Source organism: Mobula birostris, chromosome 7 (genome assembly GCF_030028105.1).
Source record: "Mobula birostris isolate sMobBir1 chromosome 7, sMobBir1.hap1, whole genome shotgun sequence".
Classification (NCBI taxonomy): domain Eukaryota; kingdom Metazoa; phylum Chordata; class Chondrichthyes; order Myliobatiformes; family Myliobatidae; genus Mobula; species Mobula birostris.
Genome location: NC_092376.1, coordinates 38,217,069 through 38,231,388, shown reverse-complemented (window position 1 = coordinate 38,231,388; position 14,320 = coordinate 38,217,069). Strand labels below are relative to the sequence as shown.

The following is a 14,320-nucleotide window of genomic DNA, read 5'->3' as shown; positions in this document are numbered from 1 at the left end:
TTGAGTTCCTCTAGCATTTTGTGTGTATTACTCTGGATTTCCAGCATCTGCAGAGTCCCTTATGTTTAAGTTTATGGTCAATCAAAATTTTGAATCTGGCATGATGGTGCCTAGTTCCTCAATGATAAAACAGGTTTATTTCAGTTTCCTTTTTACAATATCTCATAACCATTAATTTTCCTTAATGGCACTTGAATTAATGGCTTTGTTTACAAACTGCCAATGTGTTGGTGTCCAACTAACAGGTTGCTAGAAGAACTCTGGCTGAAGTGGCATCTGTGTGTGGGGGGAGAGGAATTATCGATGTTTTGGGTCAAAACTGCGTCAGACTGAGAGAAGGGAGGTGAGGTGGCCATGATTAAGAGGGAAGGGCAGTGGTGAGACATGAGCCTCTGATGGTTGGTGGACTTAGATGATGGGCAGGAGATGCCTATTAGGGGAGAATATGATGGTTATTCTTGCCTTTTGAGGGCATTGTGATGTTTTTATAATTTTAATCATTTTTAAAATGACTAGATGATAAAGAATGAAAAAGGTTGGATGATCTTGTAAGTTTATTTGGATGTTTAAGATGTCTTCAGTACAAGACTCTGCATTTAAATGCAGAGAACTTGAGTATGATTTCAGTGATATATCTTTTATGGCTATTATAGGTGTACATGGTACATCCAGTTTCCATTAATGTCTGGTCTTTTGCTCTGGAACTAAGTGTTGAGGAAGGACATATGATGAAGTAGTGGAAGGTTATTAGAAAACAGAGCTAATAATGAGAATGTGATTATGAATAGAAGATTGTCAAACTGACAGGAAACGGTAGACATAAATGATCTTTTTCTGATTGACAAGGGGACTCAGCTTTTTATGATTTGTAGATAGCTTAAGTGAAGCCAACAGATCTTGAATATGTAATGAACAAGGTGGATGTATAATTTTAATTCTGTTATGCAGTTTAATGTTTATGGAAGTTCAAAAGCAAAGTGGCACTTGAGAAAACTGCTACACTCAGATCCCACATAATGCTACCCCACATAGCGCTAATTTGTTACAACACGGTTATTCAATTCTTTATCGAAATTTTTAAAAATGACAAAAATTCATTCTAAACGACACTTAAAAAACTTGAGTGTCTACCATTACAGTAAACATTCAATCAGCCAATGACAGTGCATTACATGCACTCTGAGCCACTCACAGCCAATCATGTATTAGTTCACGCTCGGCTTCCCTCGTGCATGTAAACGTTCATGCTCTCTGGCCAATTTATTCTTTTTTTTTTCACTCATAATGTCTGGAAAATGGCCTGGAACTTCCACTGAGGGTTGTACACCTAGGATAGCTAGAAAAATCATTGGCATGGATGTGAAACTGCAAATGATAGGGCGTGAGGATGTTAATGATAGCGGTTGAAGAGTTCCTGCATTCTCAATGTGAGAGCCTACATAATGAAGAGCTTTGAGAATTGGCAGAGCAATGCATCCTGGGTGAATCTGAGGACACAGATGGAGAAGAGGACATACCAGCAAGAAACCTCACTACAATATTCCTCAGCACTAGCATCACCACGATCACACAAATCATGGACCAGTTCATCGATTGACCCTGACTGGGAAGGAAGCAGTAAGGCAGAGAGGGGTATTCTCAATGTGATTTCCTACTACTGAGATCTTCTTCATGAGATGAAACTTAAGAAAAGGCAGTCAAATCTCAACGCTTACTTGAAGAAGAAGCTGAAGTTCGAGAAAGATGCACAGCCTGGTCCCTGCTCGAAGATGTAGCCAGGACCCACTTCCCTCCACTGCTGCTGCGATGTTTTGCTGCTTCACTGATGGACAGTTTAGGCCTATTTGCATGTTTGTTATTCCACAAATTACTGTGTATACATAAAATATATATCTTGAGTTTGATTTTTAAAATATTAGGCATACATCTCCATTCGCGTAATGTTATAATGACCCTGCATAGCAGTAATTTACATAGCGCTCCACCTCTGAAGAATGCATCCTCAGCGTTAAGTGGGTCTAAGTATACCTTAACAAAAGTAACTGCAATTTTCTAAATTGTAATTTGTAAAATAATATATAAAATGAACAATTATTTGGTGAGGTAAAGAGGGTGATGGATTTTACTTGGCTTAAGAATTGAACTTCTGGCAAAGTCATGTTCCTTAACTAATGTTTTTTCATAGTAAACATCTTTGACCATCCTACAGTCTAGAGTTGCATCAAATGAATTAATTGCATTAAAAGTTTTAATCTTGAATTTATAATTAAATCTTTGTTGGCTACCAACTGGCCTGTAAAGAATGTTTGGTATAACTATACTGCTCTTGGAAGTGGATTCTTTCTATCAATAAATTTTCAGTATGACTTTTAATTGGGTATTATGTTTATCAAAGCTGCTTTGCAGTATTTAAATTTATTAAGTAGATTGACAATTTTTGAGCCTCAATACAACATATCAAAATTTCTCGGGAAAGACAACAACTTGAAACAGGTATGTAATGACAGATACTTTAACAATATCAAAAGAATGATTACCAAGAGCAAAATTAATGATTATTAGAACAGTAAAGCAACAACAATCCTCCATCCAGCGGTTTAGTACCTGACACCAATTCCCATGCTGCTTAAGGCCTTGCAAGCTTAAAGGAAATTTAGATGTGAGGTCTTGCTCAGTTTGTGCTTCCAGCATTCTTGTTAAGCTCGTCAAGGCCCATTTTTGCATGTGCTCTTGAAACTGACCAAACTTTGTTTGCCGCACTCTGAGCTCAACTAGTACATGGAAAAGTAGTTTTATAATGAAATTATTGAAATGGTTGTAAGATGAAATTCTTGGAGTATTAACATAGTACAGCACAGGAACAGGTCCTTCAACACAAGTTATATGTGCCCAACATTAATAAAGAATACCAACCACCAGTCCCAAAAATCTGCCAGTCAGAATTGTTCGGCCATTATGTCTATGTTGACCTTTTTGCCCTTCCACACTGATCCCTTTTTCCCTGCATTCACTACCTCTTGTGCATTGTCTAAGCAAGTGCCTGATTAAGCGTTTCTTAAAATTAGTGATTTGCATCTTACTCCACCATGTTCTTGGGCAGTGAATTCAAGATAGCAACTACATGGACTACTCCATGTATATTCAAAAAAAATCCTTTCATCTCAAATCCCCAGTCCAGCAGCATAGCGGTCCTGAGTGCATCAGATAATCAGTTTTACTATATGAAGCAATAACAGCTTGGCATGATAAAATAATTTTGACTTGATGTGGGGAAAAAAAATCACAGGATATACATCCTAGCTGTAAAGCAACCTGCCCAGTTTTTTTTTTTGTTAGGCAATTTCTTAATGCTCTTGATTTTGAGTCAAATTCTACAAATGTAGATTAAACTGCTCTCCAAGACCTCAGTAAACTGAGCAACTACTTTTTTGCCTGCTGTATGAGATGTTTAAACTGAAATTCCTTTTGTATCTAACTCGAAAGCACTTCCTTGTTTTTTTTGTGTGTGCTGTCCTAACAAAAATTCCAGTTCACCTTTTATTACGTGGGGTACATACTCACTTGTTGTTTAAAACATTCTACATACCAAACTTAATTGCTGAATTTGCTTTAACAAGCCATAGTGCTTAATTGTAAACAGAGTGCTTTGGCACTTTCAAGATGTGATAAGGTGTTATTTTATCTTGTCATATTTGTATTTGTATATTGGAAATTTTGCATCCTTGGCTCCCTTCTCACCCCATCCCCATATTTATATTGGAGATGGAGTAAGTGTGCTGAGATATTATTTCAAAGTGAATGACATGGGTTATTGCTTCTGCTTAAAATGCGAACATGTCTGAAACTAGTTTCATTCCTTTCCCAAAGCATTTTGGCATGAATTGGATTGCTTGCAAATTTAATGATAATTGAACCTTGAACTGAATCTATGACCCACTGTCATGGCCACTACAAATTCTGCCTGCCTTTGTTCACCTCCTGTCCTTTTGGCATTAGTATTGTAGTCTTTATCTCTATTTTCAGATAGGTAGTGTTGCCTCATCTACCAGTCGAGGAAAGCATCAGCTTGCATACAATCCACGTTGTATACCCTGCACTAATTTATGTCCCTGTCCTTAGTGACATAGACTGCCTTGCCATCCCCTTTCAGGACCTTAATGTTCAAAATCATAATCTTGGGCTTAAATATCATCATCGTCTTGCAACTCCAATCTGAAGTCTCAAGTTCTATAGGATTTTTTTCCTTCCTTTCCTTGGCCTGTTGCTGTGACTTGACCCCACTGGCAGCAATGTAAACATTTCCTTCCTAAAATACTGTCTCTCTCTTACCTCTTCCTTCTTTTAAGCCCCTTTGTTACTCCCTCATCCTTCATTAATTGTTAGTATTATTTTGTATTCATGATCAAATTGTTGTTTTTGGAGCTTTGTGTTCACGTCATTCATTCAGTGACAGAAAGACCAAAATGCTTCAGGTTGTTCCATAATGCAAGTGAAATAGTGACCATTATTATTGTGATTAATAACTTAAAATAAATGGAAATGAGACTGGAAATCCATGATTGTGTGAAGCAAATTAATTTCGTTGTTAATCTTAGATTGCCCAAATTCTCAAAGGTAGTTGGAAGTTTCTGTCTTTTTATTACATAACCAGATAGTTTAAAAATCCATAAAAATAGCATTGCTTAGGAATGATTGGAGTTTGATGTGTGTCCTGTTCTCTGAAAAATGATCAAATTGAATTTGTTATTAAACTCTTTAGAAGTAGGAATTCAGACTTTAATATACACGGCACCTTTTCAAGATGGCTGGATGACACAGCACTTTACTGCAACTAAAATACCATAATGAATAAATTAGGATATTAGAATCAAGCCTACTTAATAGCATACTACAAGCTCTCACAAACAACTATGAAATAGACAGGATTATCTGATTCAGTCTGGGTGACAATCAAGAACATGTTGGTGACTACTGAAGAAACAGTTCACAACCGAGAAAGACGGCACCTGGGGCAGGAAGGGTTTGCAACCCAACCTGCATCTTCCAAAAGGAGGAAACCCTAGAAGCTACAGACAGACTGATGGAGATGGAAGATGCGCACCCTGCCAAGACAGACCTAAGAATATCAATCTTTATGAACGGGTCATTGCATTTATGGCAAGATCCACAAGAATCTGTGGGGCTTAAAAATATATCAGGCCAAGATTAAACACCTGCAGCAGGAAGAGAACAATGCAGTGCACAGGATTCACTCTTGGTGAGATGCAGGAGGAGCCTGTCTCAGAGTCACCCCACAGTCCTTAGAACCACTAAGCGACAGAAACTCCCACTCCAGGCAAAGTACCAGATCATCAGTGGCTTAAGTGACCTCCAACAAATCATTTAAGGGAGTGGTTTCAGTTTGAGGAGGATGTAGTCCATATTAGTGGCCAAGGGAGATTTTGGTAGATGATTGTAGACCACATCAACTATCGTTGTCAGCTTTGCTATTGAGAGATTCAACCAAGTGAAGAGGAAAGCCAGCAAAACCCTGAACATAATTAACTCTAGGGTGGCCAAAATAAACCATCTGCATTAAGTGCTCTGATCCCTTACTAAACAGTCGGGGTGGGGGGGCAGTTTTGGCATGCGAAGAAGTGAAACCACCACTTGCTGAGCATTGTAACATCTTCAGAAGTAAGCTTAAAACATTATGCAGAGATGATATAGCACTCTATAAATCCTCCTCCTCCTGGTTGAGTTCAACATCAGGGAAGTAATCAGAACAGCCAGAGTTAGTTCTGCCCCGGCCCTAGTGAGTACCCTGCAAGTTGTACAAGCACTGCCCTAAGCTCCTCCAGCTATTTTGGAAATGTCTTGGGTTACCTGGCATAGGGGAAAGGTCATGGACCAATGGAGGTATGCAGAGGGAGTCTGGATCCTCAAAGAGGAGAACACCCAAGACATTGAGCAGTTTAGATCAACCTTGCTGCTCATTGTGGAATGGAAGATATTTCCCAGTCTTGTTTCCTGCTGCTCGGACTGGGTTTCTCCCAAAAAATGGCTACAATGATACATCTATACAGAAAGGAGCGATTCTCAAGGTACCTGGAACACATGGGCGTGGTTTTCCGGCTGATTAAGGAAACAGATGAAGGAAAGGGTGACATGGTTGTACTATGGTTTGACCTCAGATCATTGTCTCATTTTGGTCTAATACAGGAACTTCGGATTGAGAGTCTTCTCAGGATCGACCACATCAGGCTGGCACTGGCTCTCAAAGGGTATTATAACTGAATGTACAATCTTAGTCATCCTCATCTTCAAGACAATGATCATGCTGGTTAAAGCAGCTGAAGTGAAGTGTAGAGGTCCGCTGACTAAGATGAGTGTGCTGCAGGCCCCAATCAGAGCCTTCATGGGTGACCTCATGGTGACGACTACATTAGTCCCAAGCAGTGGATGGATGCTCCGGGGCTAAAGAGGGTCATCACATGAGCAAGGATGAGATTTAAGCCAAAGAATTCTAGATCTTGTACTAAAGAAAGGCAGATTTACAGTCAAATTCTGTTTCTCTTTGATGTTATTGCTATCCCATCCATTTCTGAGAAACCAGTCAAGAGTCAGTCTTTGACTGCAGCCTGAGATGCGGCTGCCATCCAAAAAACTAGAAGTCTGGCTCACCAGTGTGGGCAAGTCAGGCTAGGCAAGTTAAAGGCCTGGATCTACCAGCACGGTATCCTCCTGAATTCACTGGTCGATGCTGGTGTATGCGAAACTCATGTCAACTGTTGAGGCTCTTAAATGAAAGATCAGTGCCTACCTTTGCGGACGGCTAGGCTTCCCACATAGCCTGAGAAGTATTGCAAAGTACAGGAAGAGGAATAAACTACAGCTTCCCTTCAGCAGCCTGAGTGAGGAGTTCATGGTTTCCTGTACAAGAGAATTGTTGCTGTATATAGATAATTCCAGTGACCCCAAAGTCTCTGCAGCAAGCATTGAGGTCCAGGCAGGCAGGAAGTGGAAGGCCCAAGACACAGTGAAGTTGGCTGGCTCGTGTCTGGGGCACGGGGATCAGGTAGGGACAGTGGTGTGTGATCATTTGTGACTGGGCAGCTTACCTTCTACTATTTTGTCAGGGCCCAGGGCAACGACAGATGTAAACTGGTTCAGGAAGAGTTGTGATAGCTGTCGAGGAACTGTGTACCACCAGGATGGTAGGAGTGGGGCAGCAGGGAACTTGGACAAAGTGGGAGGGTGCACTAAGGTGGAAGATCTGCTGGTCCAACATCTTACAGGCAGAACCTCAGTGCATCAAGTTCATGATCCTGGCTGTGTAGGACATCTTGCCTAGTCCAGTGAACCTTTTTGGTCGGAGCAAAAGCAAAACACTATCATGGCTCCTCCATCCTGGCAGAGAAACCCTGGAACACATCCTCAGCAGTTGCCCAAAAGCCCTGGGAGAAGGCTGCTACTGCTGGTGCCATGACCAGTTGCTGAAGGCTATGACAGAAAATTCTCCTTGGCTATTACAACAGTAAGCACCTCCACCAACCCAGAAAGCCTGTAGCCTTTGTCAAAGCTGGAGAGCAGTCACTGTGTCAGCCCAGATCACTACCAGGTTTGCTTGCCACACTTCCTGAAAGTAAATCTTGGCAAGCAGTTAAAGTTCCCTGACTTCATCGTATCATCATCATTGAGGCCTGATGTGATCATTCTGTCAGAAACCTCAAAACAGGTGGTCAGGGTTGAATTGACATTACTTTGGGAAGACCAGATTGAGGAGGCATTTGAGCACAAGACGGCCAAGTACTGGGAGCTGGTAGAGCATGCCAAACATAGGGGTGGAAGGCATGTTGTGAGTCTATAGAGGAAGGTTGCAAGTGTTTTTTGCTGGCTGCTCACTCTGCAGAACTTGTTCTTTCCTTGGCGTTATAGGGGCTGCAAAGAAAAGAGGCATCAGAACCGTTATAGAGGCTACTGAGTGTTCCTCCAGATGGCTGTGGATCAAGAAGTGTGACCTGTGGTCCAACGCTGATGAGATGTAAATTGGGTCTGATCAACCCTGTCTGGATTGACTGAGCAAGGGTGTCTGATGTTGGAAGACCTAAAACATCTGGTGACCCCAGGTTACAACACTGTGATGTGTCCCAGTACACCCCACGATGTATTTCTGCATTTAGCTATTTTTTTGAGGCAGGTATAGATATTGTTTGGCACATTGTGAATAAAACTCCTTAGAATTTATTCAAGATGATACATGGATACCTTTTGCATCCACCAAAGAGGCCAGCAGCCTCCATTTTACTACATCTTTATTACATATAACTTCAGTATACCACTGAAGCATAAGACTAAATTTTTGTACTCTAATCATTCCTTGATTCTCGGTAGTTAGTACTGCATTACTGAGAGTGTTCCCTTCTAAGTCATGGCTAACACATGAGTATTGTGTTTTGTATGTATATTGGTGGAACCTTTTGACGGGAGGGAGTGAAGTGTCACAGGTGTTTAGTGATCAAATCTAACTTGTACAGGATGTCGGTAGACTAGTCCCCAAAATGCTGATTTATCATCTGTTTCCTTTAAGTTTATTTACCGCTGTTTTCCCTTTCTTTAAAAAAAATCTGTGAAGTGAAACCATACTTTCTGAATAAAATAAACAGTCTCACCTGGTCAAGTTGTAAATTTAGGCAATGCACATAAAATGCTGGAGGACCTCAGCAGGCCAAGCAGCATATCTGGGAAAAGAGCAAATAGTCAATGTTTTGGACCGAGACCCTTCATCAGGACTGGAACAAAATGAGGTCAGAGTAAGAAGGTGGGGGAGGGGGTGCAGGAGGAAGAAGTACAAGGTGATATGTGAAACGGGGGCGGGGGAGGGTGAAGTAAAGAGCTGGGAAGTTGATTGGTGAAAGAGATAAACGGCTGGAGAAGCGGGAAACTGGAAAGGGAAGGGGAGGGAGCACCAGAGGGTAGTAATGAGCAGGTAAAGAGATGGGTGAGAGAGCAGGAAACAAGAATGATAAGGGGGCGGGGAGAGAGAGAGAGAGGCATTTACTGGAAGTTCAAGAAATCGATGTCCATCAGGTTGGAGGTTACCCAAACAGAATATAAAGTGTTGCTCCTCCAATCAGAATGTGGCTTCATCATGGCAGTAGTTGCTTTGATTTCCACCGTCTGCAATTTCTCTCAAGCTGTAAATTTGTAGTCTTCATGGAATTTGGTTTTACCATATAACTAATTTGGCAGTTTGAAACTTTGGTGGTGCTGGACTTGCAGATTTTTGAATATTTTTCCTTTTAATACTACATAATAGAATTGCGTTGGAGGATTGAAATTTTCCCAAGTACTCAGTAAGTTTAAAATGTGAATTGAAACTGGAGCAGCAAGGAAATTTAGTAACTGGCCCACTGGCAGGTCTCAGAGAAGTGAAGGAATTGAGGCCCTTGTGATTTATGGGAAGCAGGCAGATATAGCCTTATTGGAATTTTTGAATAGTGAGATAGTGGATTATCAGTGATTGCTTAAACATTGTAAACAGTAAATCTCTTGATTTTTTAAATCATTATGGGATTTGTATTTTTTCATTATGTAATTAATCCATAAGACAAAGGAGCAGAAGTTAGCCATTTGGCCCATTGAGTCTGCTCCGCCATTTTATTATGAGTGAACCTGCAAGTCGTAGAAGGAGATGCAGAGGAAATTATGTGATTGGTGGTGATGTTGGGATTGCAGAGCAGCTGGCAGAAATGACAAAGAATGACTTGCTTGGCATGGAGGCCTGTAGAGTAAGAGGAACCCTTTTTCTCTGTTTGGTGGACAGGGAGTGGACTGCGAGCAGAAGAATTGAAGATGGAGGAGATGTGTGTGACGGCACCATCAAGTTTTGTAGAGGGAATCCACATTTCCTCTCATCTGAAAAACATGTTTTGGGGGCCGAGAAACTGAGGGAAAGGAATGGTATTTTTGCAAAAGATCGGGTTGGAATGGCTTAGATTAGGTACCTGTAACAGTTCACAGATTTATTGTATATTAGTTATAATATGTAGCACATATATTAGTTAGTGGATAGTTTCCTGAGATGGAAACAGAGATCCAGAAAATGGGGAGATGTTTCAGAGATAGTCTAAATGAATTAAGGGCAGGGTGTATGAATGTTAGCCAGAAAGATGGTAATCTTGAATAGTTCCACACAAGTTCAGAAGAATGTAGTTACCATCTTTAATGGAGAAAGATTTGGAGAGTGGTGTCAGAGGAAGTTTGGTACAATTACTGATCCACATAGCCAATGAAAAGACCGGTATAACTAAGACCAAGCAACTGGCTGTGGCTACGTCTTTGATTTGTAGAAAGAGCGAGGAATCAAATTAGTGAAGTTGTTGCAGAAAGAAGCAGAGGGTCTTGTACATGGGGGATGGAAATGTATTATGATGGATGTCCATGGTGAAGAAGAACCATGGAGGCTGTGGGATTGGAAGATGTCGAAAAGGTGATACAGTTGAGGTATGAGGAGATAAATTCAGTGTGGCAAGTCCAGGCAGAAACAATTGAACTTCCAGAACAGTACTTTCTGTGAATCTTGGCAGTGCAGGGTTAGTGCACTATTAGCTTTTTAGGGGAGATCTCCTGATGTAATGACATTTATGAAGGATTGGGAGGCAAAAGCCTTGAGTTTGTTGGTCGGATCCTTGTCTGATTAGATACAAGAGGCTGCTGTCTAGCCTCTACAAGGTGGATGTTAATTAACCAGACTTTTACAGCACTGCGCTTGTCTATGGGTTATCAGATTCAAGAATCTGCAGCCCTTTGTCTCTAATAATTATCATACAGCCTTTGATTCCATAGCCGCCATACTTGATCCTTGGCACCCCACCAGGCTCCATTTCTATTATCCTTCTAGCTTACCCCTTTATACTGGCTGTTTTCTTTCTCCACTCTCAGTCCTAATGCAGGGTCCCTACTCAACTGTCAACTACCCCTTTGTATCCATAGATGCTGCGTGACTCGTTGAATTACTCCCATCAGTTTGATTTTTGTTTGTGAACCAGCATCTGCAGTTTCTTATAAAACAAATGGACTGAGAGCACAAAAAGGCAAAAGTCGAGAAGTTAAAAGTAAAATTATTATTTAAATACACATAGGGTATATGTCACTATATTTATTATTTTTATTTAGAGATTCAGCATGGAATAGGCTCTTCTGACCCAACGAGCTGCACCGCCCAACAACCTAGCCTAATCACAGACAAGAGAAAATCTGCAGATGCTGGAAATCCAAACAGCACACACAAAATGCTGGAGGAACTCAGAAGGCCAGGCAGCAGCATCTATGGAAAAGAATACAGTCGACATTTCGGGCTGAGACCCTTCATCGAGTCCTGAATTTACCTAAATGGGTAAATTCCATAGTTACTTTGTTGTGGATAATGAAATTTTTGATGGAAGTCATTTATGCTGGCATTAGTACTTTCTTGCTTGTGCTTAATTTCAAAGGTTCAAAGGTCAAATTTAATGTCAGAAATGTATACAATATACATACTGAAATGCTTTTTCTTTGCAAACATCCACAAAAACAGAGGTGGGCCCCAAAGAATGAATGACAGTTAAATGTGAGAACCTCAAAGTCCCCCCACCCCTAGCTCCCCCCTCCCGCGCGTAAGTGGTAGTGAGCAACAATCCCCCCACCCCCCATTGGCAAAACAAAAAGTGCACCTGCTACCAAGCACGAGTGTGAGTTAAGCGATCGCAAAGACACAGACCAAAGTTACCCCAAAGGCTTCGCATTTCATCCGACATTCGACAAACCACAGGTTGTCTCTCTGTGTCTCTGTCTCTCCTCCCCCCACCCCCCAGCAAGGGAGAGGGAGGTGTCCCCCCTTTTCACAGTGAGCTGGAGACGTAACAACAACCTGCTGCTTTACAATGTTAAAAGTCCGTTTTACCGCTTTTTTTCAAGCTCTGTGTCTGAAGATCGAAAAGACCTCGTGTGTTCAGGCCCACAGTGAAAGATTTTCTGGCCTCCCCAATGACATGAGTCTCCTGCCCTCAATCCACCCGTCTCTAGAGCTCTGAGATCTTAGGCTTTCAAACATGGTCGAGACTCTTAGACCAAACATTGGCATATTGAATAACAGCCAGTCGTGGAACCCCGAGAATGGGTCCCATTCCCACAAAGAACTGAGGCCTGTGTGTAACTCCAGGTCAGGGTCTTAGAAAGAACCCTGAAAAGAAAAAATAAAGATATTAAAGGTAGAAATAGAGCTGTTTCCGAAGATGTAAGCAAAGGAGTCACCGTTAGGTGCCATTATCCCTCCTAAGTTCAGCCTTTAAGATAAAATTTATTAGACTAAGAACTTGCATATTTGTACTCTGTAAAAAGCTGTGGTATGGGAACTGCACTTCCCTCAATCACAGGACTCTGCAGAGAATGGTGCGGACAGCCCAGTGCATCTGTAGATGTGAGCTTCCCGCTACTTAGGGCAGGTGTGTAAAAGGGGCTCGAAGGATCAGTGGAGACCTGAGTCACCCCAACCACAAACTGCTCCAGCTGGTACTATCCGGGAAACGGTACTGCAGCATGAAAGCCAAGACCAACGGGTTCTGGGATGGCTTCTTCCACCAGGTCATCAGACTGCTTAATTCATGCTGACGCAACTGTATTTCTATGTTACATTGACTATCCTGTTGTACATAATATTTACTATAAATTACTATAATTGCACATTAAGTCTCTGTTCAAATGTAAAGAATTTTACTTTTGTATATGAAGGAAGTAAGCAATAAAGTCAATTCAATTCAAGTGAAAACCCAGGACAGTTTAAGAAGGAACAAATTGTTGCTTTTCAAGAAGGACAGGCAGCACGTCCAGCACTTGCTTTAAATGAATGCAGTGTTATAAGGTATTTCTTTTCGGCTGTCTTTGTCATAGAGCTGTACAGCACAAAAATGGTCCTTTTAGCCCAACACCACTCATAATGGTAACTAGTTTCATTTGTCTTTATTGGGCTCTGTAACCCTCTATTCTTTTCTTAAGTACTTGACAAATGCTTTTTAACACCATAATTATATTTGCCTCTACTATTTCCCCTGGCAGGTCATTTCATATAACTACCACCCTTTGTATTGGGTGGGGTGGGGGAGGGATAAAATCTTGCCTCTAAATTTGTCCCTTTTCACCTTAAACATGTGGTCTCTAATTTTAGACTTCCACGCCCAAGAAAAATGACTCTTGTCCTGTCCATGCTCATTATTATTTAAACCTCTTTCAGGTTACACACCAGTCACCTACTTTTTAGTGAGAATAAACGCAGCCTATCCAAACCATCTTTGTAACTAAAACCCTCTATTTCGGGCATCATCCTAGTGAATCTCCTTTCTTCCTATAGTGTGACAAATAGAACTGATTAGAATCCTCCTTTATTAGCCTGACCAATGTTTTTACAACTGTACTGTGACACTTCTAAGTCTTTTATTCATGTTTTGGCCTATGTAGGCAAGTATGTTGTATTCTTTTTTTTCAGTACCCTATCTATCTGTATTAGAATTTTCAGGTAACTATGAATTTTCACCTCAAGATCCCTCTGTATATCAATAGTCTTAGAGCCCTGCTCATTATGTATGCTATTAACATTTGACATCCCAAAATACATGACCTGCCACTTGCTTCAATTAAATTCCATCTGCCACCACTCCACCAACTTTTCTACCTCTCTATCCTTTCATAACCACCAATTTTATGTTATTAGCAAACTTAATAATCGTATACAGATGACAAACAACTGTTGTCCCAGCACTGATCCCTGTGGTGCACTTCGAGTTGTAGGCTGCCAGTCAGGTTAAACAGCTTTTGGTCATTGTCTTCTATCATCAAGCCAATTTTCAATCCAGTCTGTTAAGACCCTTTAGATCCTATATACCCTAACTTTCTGGATCAGACTACCATGTGGGGTTTTGTCAGAAGCGGATGTCAGGATGCAGAGCTGGTGGAGAAGTGGCAGATGGAGTTCAATTCAGGTTAAGTGTGAGCTGATAAAATTTGGAAGGTTGAACTTGATGGCAGAGCATAAGGTTAATGGCAGGATTCCTAGCAGTATGGAGGAACAAAGGGATCTGGGTGAGGTGGGGGGGGGGAGGAGAGTTCCATGTCCATTGATCCCTCAAAGTTGCCACATAGGTTTATAGGGTAGTTAAGATATGGTGTAAGAGGATTGTGCTCAAGAGCTGTGAGGTAATGTTGCACCCCCGGTGAGGTTGATGTTCTGGAGCATGTTGATATTAAGGGAGAGGAGGTGTTGGAGTTATTAAATACATTAGGATGGATAATTCCCCGGGGCCTTTCG

The 14,320-nt window shown here is 41.2% G+C and overlaps 1 protein-coding gene across 10 annotated transcripts in view; it reads left to right on the top strand.

Annotated features, from left to right (window-relative positions):
- Positions 1-14,320, top strand: part of pds5b (PDS5 cohesin associated factor B) — a 263,499-nt gene that overhangs the window by 16,599 nt on the left and 232,580 nt on the right. For 4 of the 10 annotated variants that reach the window (XM_072262922.1, XM_072262919.1, XM_072262921.1 and 1 more), the window contains one exon: positions 11,158-11,377. The exons of the other annotated variants lie outside the window; for them this stretch is intronic. The gene's annotated coding sequence lies outside the window, so the exon portion shown is untranslated. The remainder of the gene's footprint in view (positions 1-11,157; positions 11,378-14,320) is intronic. 10 annotated transcript variants of the gene reach the window in all.